Source organism: Oncorhynchus gorbuscha, linkage group LG06 (assembly GCF_021184085.1).
Source record: "Oncorhynchus gorbuscha isolate QuinsamMale2020 ecotype Even-year linkage group LG06, OgorEven_v1.0, whole genome shotgun sequence".
In the NCBI taxonomy this organism is placed as follows: domain Eukaryota; kingdom Metazoa; phylum Chordata; class Actinopteri; order Salmoniformes; family Salmonidae; genus Oncorhynchus; species Oncorhynchus gorbuscha.
Genome location: NC_060178.1, coordinates 93,903,682 through 93,912,265, shown reverse-complemented (window position 1 = coordinate 93,912,265; position 8,584 = coordinate 93,903,682). Strand labels below are relative to the sequence as shown.

The 8,584-nt window shown below is 44.2% G+C and overlaps 1 pseudogene; it reads left to right on the top strand.

Moving 5' to 3' along the window:
• The first annotated feature begins 3,533 nt into the window (after positions 1–3,533).
• On the top strand, positions 3,534–8,305 carry LOC124038773 (annotated as a pseudogene).
• Positions 8,306–8,584: the final 279 nt, after the last annotated feature.

The following is an 8,584-nucleotide window of genomic DNA, read 5'->3' as shown; positions in this document are numbered from 1 at the left end:
ATGTAGAAGAAGACTGTAGGAGGAAGTGGAGAGGACTCAGGGACAAGTATCAGAGAGAGAAGGGCAGAGAAAGAGAAGAAGTCTGGGTCAGCAGCTTCAGGCCAGCAGCCTTGGCGCTTCTTCCACGTTCTTTCTTTTCTGGATCCATTTATTGTGCCTAGGACAGCAAGTGGCAATTTTACAGCCAGACCCTTTACGTCATCCACAAGTGTGGTGTGGGCGCCACCGGTGCATGAAGACTCTCTACGTCATTAACAAGTGAGACCAGTCTCCACTGGTGCAGTGAGACCCTCTACATCATCCACAAATATGACCACCACCGGTGCAGCCATGGAAGATGATGAAATGGAGGAAGCACCTCTGGATCTATGACCACCTGAGATTATTAAGACCCTCACGGGAAGTGACCACTGAGGACCTTGTTGAACAGGATGTGGCCGTGGAGAGAAACCAAGAGGACCAACGTCACACCAGGCGCCATCGGCGGTACCAGCCCCCAGATCCACTCAACTCATTTCAGCAGATTCTCCTCCAAGCCATCGAGAGGGATGCAGCCCAACCTGATGCTCACAGGAAGGAGGATGAAGAAACCTTCTTTACCATGAGCCTGGTGTTAACCCTGAAGAGGCTGCCTCAGCAAAGAAAAGCAGCACTCAAGGTTCACATTCATCAGCTGCTTTTCTATGCCGAGTTCAATGGTATGCTTTTTTCTTCTTCTCCACAACACAGGTGGTGTCATAAGTATTGCGACAGTGAAGTAGGTAATTTTTACAGTATACTCATGTAGGCTAATTGGTATTTCAGATTAATATGAGGCAAATGTATAGCTGTTGTTTCTACGTTAGAAAATATCCTAAAACAGTTTGCTGTCTAGATATTTGCCTGTCATATTCATCTTTTGATCTGAAATAGAAATTCCATGAGTAAACAGCAAGTATTACCAACTTTACAACACTGTTCAAATATTTATGCCACTAACTACACTATACAAGCAGTATTTAGTTAACATATATCTCACCTTTTATGGTGTTATATTATGTAATGCTTGTAAGTGTTGTTTTCCTCTTCCCTTCCAGAGATGGAGTCAATTTAGCGGACCAGCTCATAGGAAGGACAGGAAGAGGAGATTGTCTGGTTGTTGTTTTGACCTTCTCCTCCATGGGTTTTGAGCGGGAGGTAAGGAAAGGACGCGAGGAATCAAGGAACTGCAACTGAGATTTTCCCACTGTCCTCAACTGAGATTTTGTAACTGTTCTTATTGCGCTTACTATGTCCTTGTTCGTAGTTTCTCAATACTTAGGATAGCATTCATTATTAGTTGTACATAGATTGCATGAAAATTGACTGAATTGAAACTGACACACCAGAGAATTCAGATGCTCTTGTTGTTCTTTTACAAGACTAAAGGTGAAATACGTGTTTACCTGTATTGTGGCTCCACATTCACTTTTAGTTTTCAGACACACACACCTCCTCCACTCCTCTATGTACCTCAGATCTCCAGTGCCCTGCCCTCTCTCTTTATGGCCATGTCTGAAGTTCCCCTACTATGTCTAGGCTTTATGAGTAGTCCCTGTATCTGTCTGCAGTTATGCAAAACATACATGCTCTTGTTGTTCTCTTACAGATTACAAATTACACATTCATTTTTATATTTTTACAGGCACATACAGTACACACACCTCTCAATAGTTTTTATTTTTGGTAATGTTTTTACAAAGCATACCTGTCATGTTCTTTCCTGTACTTGAATACTTATTAAATTATGTTTTCATTGTCAGTTGTTTCATTTGTTTTATTAATATCTCATTTAGAATTCATCTGCTTATTTCTTCCCTACACCTTTGCGGATCTAAGACCAGATGTAAGTAAAAACACATTCTCTTCCTAATAGTTGTTTTTTTCCACCTGCATTTTGTCAGACCAGTGAAGATGGAGGAAAACTATACTATTTGTATGGACCCTAGGTTACCTTTTCCCATTGTTCTCATACTAGCTGTATGTCGTATAACCTTAGAGGTCCTGCTCACCTGATGTACCATGCCAGGTGTGTATAATACTGATGTTTATGGGAGAGGGGTAGGGGTTAAGGTGTCGTCTTTACTCCCAAATTTCACTTAAATATAACTTCCAATTGAAGAGAGACAAGGAGACATAAAATCTGGGGGGAAAATGATATTTTATGGACAAATGTGGATGGTTCTTCAAATAACCTTGGTGTTAGGGGGCATTAAAAGAGACGTTTCACTCCACGGCATACTGCCATGGGACTTCACCTTCTGGCGGTGAGAAGTAGATGGTCAGCTTCTCCCTCACCTGGAGTGCCTGTCTGGGGGCGTTGTTGGCACCTGCCCTGGTGACATCAGGTAGGCGACCATTTGGTGTGCCGTCTCCATCCGGAACGGCTCCTGGAATGACTTCTGCAGGTAGTTGTGGAGAACATATTTGGCCTTCATGCAGGCAGTGACATTTGAGGGCTGATTCCAAGCACACTGATACATTCTCTACCAGCTGCCAGAATCCCAAAGGCGCATTCCACAACCAACCTTGCCCTGGATAGTCATTTGCTGAAGAGCCTTACAGGCTTTGGCAATGGCAGACAGCGTCCAGCATAGGGCCTCATGAGGTTGGGTCTCAAAGGAAGGCCTCGTCGCCGACGAAGACGTGAAGAACGGGTCCCAGGTCTTCAGCCCCAGGGAGTGATGCAGGTGGTGGAATATCCAGGGTGCCATCCTGATGTTCCTGGCCGAAGGCAGAGTCCCCGGAGGGTCCCGCCATCTCTTCCCTTGCCGTAAGCACCAGCATCAATGACATGGAAACAGTAGAAGACATCTTCAACAGCCAAGTGTACAACTGAATATGTACCCTAGTAGTTGTAGAATTGCGAACCTGAGCACGGTGGAGCCTGGATTACTACATGTTTCCCATCAATGGAGCCAAGACAGTTGGGGAAATTCCACCTCTCTAGGAACTCTGCAGCAATGGCCCTCCAGTCTTCCTCCTTGGGGACAGGCATGTATTCACCAACCAGACAGTCCCAAATGGCTTGTGCCACAGAGGGGACAATGCCTGCCACCGTGGACCATCCAACTAGGAAGCTGAATCCAATGGTCCTGTAAGAGTACCCTGTCGCCAAGAATCTGAAATATAATTCAAAATAATTATCAATATTGTGTGTAACTTGAAATTCCACCCACATATTCTATCTAGTTAATATACCTACCTCATTACAGTTTATTATGCTCTACTAATTATATTGTAATACTCATCAACCATCATTAACAATGCCTTGAAACAGTACAATTCAGTCTATGACTATATCAATAAACTGTAGCCCAGGCCAACTCTACTCTTAGAAAAAAGGTGCTATCTAGAACCTAAAAGGGTTCTCCGGCTGTCCCCATAGGAGAAAAAAACTTTTGGTTCTAGTTATTACCCCTTTTGGTTCCAAGTAGAACCCTATTCGGTTCCATGTATAACCTTTTCCCCAAAGGGGTCCAGACCGGAAACCAAAAAAGGTTACCCTATGGGGAATGCAGAAGGACATTTTTGGAATCCATTTTGCTAAGAGTGTAAGTGATTCCAATAAGAATTGAATGAGTGTGAGTGACTGTAACTGTCTTGAACAACAAGGGTACCTGGAGAAGACCAGCCAACCTTCATCAGAGCAGAAGGCACCCAAACTTTCTTTTCATTTGGTAACATTGCATCATTAAATAGGGATTTTAAACCAACTTTGTTCATTAGGACTATAACTTTTCCCATTCTGTAAAAGTCCATCTCATGTCACATAGGGGCTATTAACTAGAGAGCCCTTTATCTAGCTAGGTTGCACATCATTAAATATATCTAATATCAATCAATCAAAGGCTTTACAAATTACGGTATCAAAGGCTTTAAAAATTCACTACAATTTAGCTTACGTGGTGACAAGTCGCCAGCCGTTCAACTGGGCTAATTGACTCCCGGTAGTTGGAATCCATCCGGGCGATCCTGGCTCCAACCATCGGTGCCGAGGAAGGCTCCTGTCATGGAGTGGGACTGGACGCCGTGTCTGGACTGGGCATCGGCGCAGAGAAGGGCTCCTGCCATGGAGCTGAACTGGACGCCGTGTTTGGAAGTTCCAGACCGTTGACCCTCGCTGACGTTTCCGGACCGTGGACCGTCTCAGGAGGTTCCGGACCGTGGACCGTCTCGAGGTTCCGGACCGTGGACCGTCTCGAGGTTCCGGACCGTGGACTGTCTCGAGGTTCCGGACCGTGGACCGTCTCGAGGTTCCGGACCGTGGACCGTTCCTGGAGGTTCCGGACCGTGGACCGTTCCTGGAGGTTCTGGAACGTGGACCGTTCCTGGAGGTTCCGGACTGTGGACTGTCGTTGGAGGTTCCGGACTGTGGACCCTCGCTGAAGGTTTTCATTTATTCATTTATTTTTTTAACCTTTATTTAACTAGGCAAGTCAGTTAAGAACAAATTCTTATTTTCAATGACGGCCTAGGAACAGTGGGTTAACTGCCTGTTCAGGGGCAGAACGACAGATTTGTACCTTGTCAGCTTGGGGATACGAACTTGCAACCTTTCGGTTACTAGTCCCCCCAAAAATCTTGGGGTTGTCCTTGGGCTTTCTGTGGCCGCGAACCCCGGCGTCGTCATTGTCCTCCCTCCTTAACTTCCGTCTGCCTCCAAGGAAGGGTTTTGCATCCTCCAATGACTTCTTCCCATGTCCAAAACTCCCTCACCTGGTGAACAAGCTGCTTGGTCCTGGTTCGGTGCAATCTTCTGTCACAATTGTCGTTAGAATCATCGGACCAAGTTGCAGCTTGATATGGTTTCCACATATTTATTTAGTGAAAACGCACAAAAAAACAATAAAGAAAGAACGAAACGTGAAGTCAATGAAGTACTAACAGGCAACTAAACATAAACAAGATCCCACAAACAGGTGGGAAAAATAACGACTTAAATATGATCCCCAATTAGAGACAACGATTACCAGCTGCCTCTAATTGGGAATCATACATAGAAAAGAGACGAGAACGCAAGATAGACATAGAAATAGTAGATCACCCCCTATTCACGCCCTGACCTACTATACCATAGAGAAACAATGGCTCTTTATGGTCAGGGCGTGACAACTACAGAGGGTAGTGCGTACGGCCCAGTACATCACTGGGGCCAAGCTTCCTGCTGTCCAGGATCTCTATACCAGGCGGTGTCAGAGGAAGGCCCTAAAAATTGTCAAAGATTCCAGCCACCCTAGTCATAGACTGTTCTCTCTGCTACCGCACGGCAAGCAGTACCAGAGTGCCAAGTCTAGGTCCAAGTCTAGGTTCTAAACAGCTTCTACCCCCAAGCCAGAAGACTACTGAACATCAAATCAAATGGCTACCCAGGCTATTTGCATTTCCATCCCTCTTTTACGCTGCTGCTAATCTCTGTTACTATCTATGCATATTCACTTTAATAACTCTACCTACATGTACATATTACCTCATTTACCTTGACTAACCGGTGCCCCTGCACATTGACTCTGTACCGGTACCACCTGTATATAGCCTCGCTATTGTTATTTTACTGCTGCGCTTAAATTATTTGTTACTTTTCTTTCTTTCTTTTTTGTAGGTATATTTCTTAACTGCATTGTTGGTTAAGGGCTTGGAAGTAAACATTTCACTGTAAGGTCTACACCTGTTGCATTTGGCGCATTTGACACATAACATTTGATTTGATGCTGCTATGTTTCATCGGTTTGAATTGATGTTGAGTTTGACCTTTTCACTTGGTTCCTACAGACCAGCAGAGCCTCCGTCTGACATGGAAGGTTCAGGTGGTTCCATCTGAGACAACGCCTCGCAAAGCTGGATATTATTTTGAACCTGTGATTCCAAGTCCCAGATGATCTTTCAATCTGGCTGGCTTAAAATCTGCTTTCTCCATGCACAACAGCCCAGGCACTGGGGCTAAATCGAACACTACAAAGAATGCTAACACTGGTCCAACCCAGAAGAAGCTGCAGTCTTTCTTTGGAGACTCTGAGAAGAGTCAGAACACACACAGGCCAAGTTTACAATCTATTTTGAAATCCAGTCAAGGTGCAGTGAAATGTCTCCTGTGGGAAAGTCTGTGCTTGACCGGTCCAGGTATGGAAAGATGCCAGACAGCGACTTAGACTCTGGTAAAAGAGCGTCCCGTCGGAGCACAGCTCCCCAAGAGAGCCTCTGCTACTACAGGGTTCAACTCGCCAGACATCACAGTTGACAGCGAACCCAGTATAAAAAACGAGGCGCTCAATGAACCTTTGGACAAGGAACTTACAGTTTGGCACTTTGACCGGCAAATTGAACCACATCTTTCAGAGACATCTGAAGAGATGAGCCTCAGTCCCAACGTCAAGAAGGCCTAACTAGAGGATGGTGATTTCTTAGAGAACAACACCACACATTCAGCAGGCTCTGAGGGATCCTCTGGATCTAACCTGGACGCCCCAGTCTGTGTACAGAAGATCACACATTCAGCATGTTCTGAGGGATCCTCTGGTTTTAACCTGGACGCCCCAGTCTGTGTACAGATAATCACACATTCAGCGGGCTCTGAGGGATCCTCTGGATCTAACCTGGACGTCCCAGTCTGTGTACAGATAATCACACATTCAGCGGGCTCTGAGGGATCCTCTGGATCTAAGGTGGACGAACCAGTCTGTGTACAGAAGATCACACATTCAGCGGGCTCTGAGGGATCCTCTGGGTTTAACCTGGACGCCCCAGTCTGTGTACAGATAATCACACATTCAGCGGGCTCTGAGGGATCCTCTGGATCTAAGGTGGACGAACCAGTCTGTGTACAGAAGAGGGCAGTGCCACTGCAGTTCTCTGTACAGTAGCTGAGTGGGAGGGTGAAGAGGCTGCAGGAACAGCATAGAGAGAAGGCTGAAGATGGGCTGTGCTACAGATGCTTCGGAGCCAAGATCAGCCCTGGAGAGAACCAGAGTGCTAAGGAGGAGCTGAAGAAAGAGAAGGTTTGAATTTAACTGCTGTATTTGTTGGTTAATTGTAAGGACAATATTTTTTCCTGAACACTATATCTGACCAGAAAAAAAGAAAGAAAGTGGCACAATTTAATGTATTTTTATTACATTTTTTAACCAAAATTTAGGTACACATGGACTTTTTCAGAGTTGAAATAACAATGTCATTATTATCAAGTTATTATACTGCAGTCTGTTGAAATGTTCCCTCTGTAATCCCCACAGCAAAGACAGTTTTAAGGACATGGAGATTTAGGACATGGAGACAGTTTAACCTGTGCTTCATCATAACTAAACTCTCCTCTGACCTTCCAGCACGCCACTGATGAGAAGTACATCTTCGAAGTGCTTCAACAACACACCGCACTGCAAAGACAGAGACTCATCGTGTAAGGAATCACTGACATTCATCAATTATTTTAGATGGTTACTAAAAAAGTACTCGTTTTGTGTTAAGTATTTAATTTGTTTGTATGTATGAAGTATTCAGTCCACTGAATCTCCACCTCAGGCTCACGGCAGTCAGCGAGAACGCTCTTATGGAGAACCTTGAGATCTTAAAAAATAATGTCTTTGATTTCCTCAGATGCGGAAGGTAAATCAAATAGAATACAACACACTCACTCACTGCTATATTTAGTGGGGTAAAATATACCCTGCCATAAGAAATTAGCATGGCACCTCTCCAAAAAGTAGATTTCAAAATAGTATGCATGGGTATGGCTCCTATCTGTTTTCTGATTCTGAATTCTATTGTGCTATGTGTTCCAGCTCAGGTGATGGAGCGGGTGAAGCTTGTGTCCCTGCCCACAAGTAAGAACTGGACATTTGGTCTGGGGGACATCGAGAAGCTTATCTTCATGTTGATTGACAGCCCAGGGGTTATGTGTCGGCAGTCTCGTGTCAGGCAGATGTTTGCCTCCAGGGCCTGCAGGAAGTCAGTGAGGCTTATGTATTTATGATGTGATTAATTTGTTGGCCATGACTTGCGATAAATATGAGCTGTTGGATTTCAGCACTAAATAAGAAGTGCTAGTAGAAATGCACCAGTTATAATGTGTGTTAGGCAATGATTCAAGTGTACATGTCTGTTTGGTGCTTTTGCACAAGTTTTCCAGCTATACATAAATGATATGTTTCCTTTAGAATTTTCATTTTAGCTCTGGTCTCCATGATGTTTATGTACTCTTCCTCCCACGTAAGGTGATGATTGGTACAGCTTTGAGCACCAGTGAGATGGAGAAGCTGGTGGTCATATGGGGGAGATAGAGACACCTTGCTAACATGAACTTCATCTCATAAGACTGATCAACCCAGTTGGACCGGCTCAACTGAATAACTCTCAACAGTTTTGGCCTGCTCCTTTATCTCTGAAAAGACACTAAGGTTGCATTTCAGCAACAACAACAAAAAGTATAACTCTCATTATGTAAAATCAATCACTGTTATATACAGTATATATATTTTTTCAAATGTTGACTCAAAAAAAGTTTTTATATTTCTAAACATTTATTTTCGATTGTCTATTTTAGGTAAAATAATCAAAACACAAATGCTCTCAC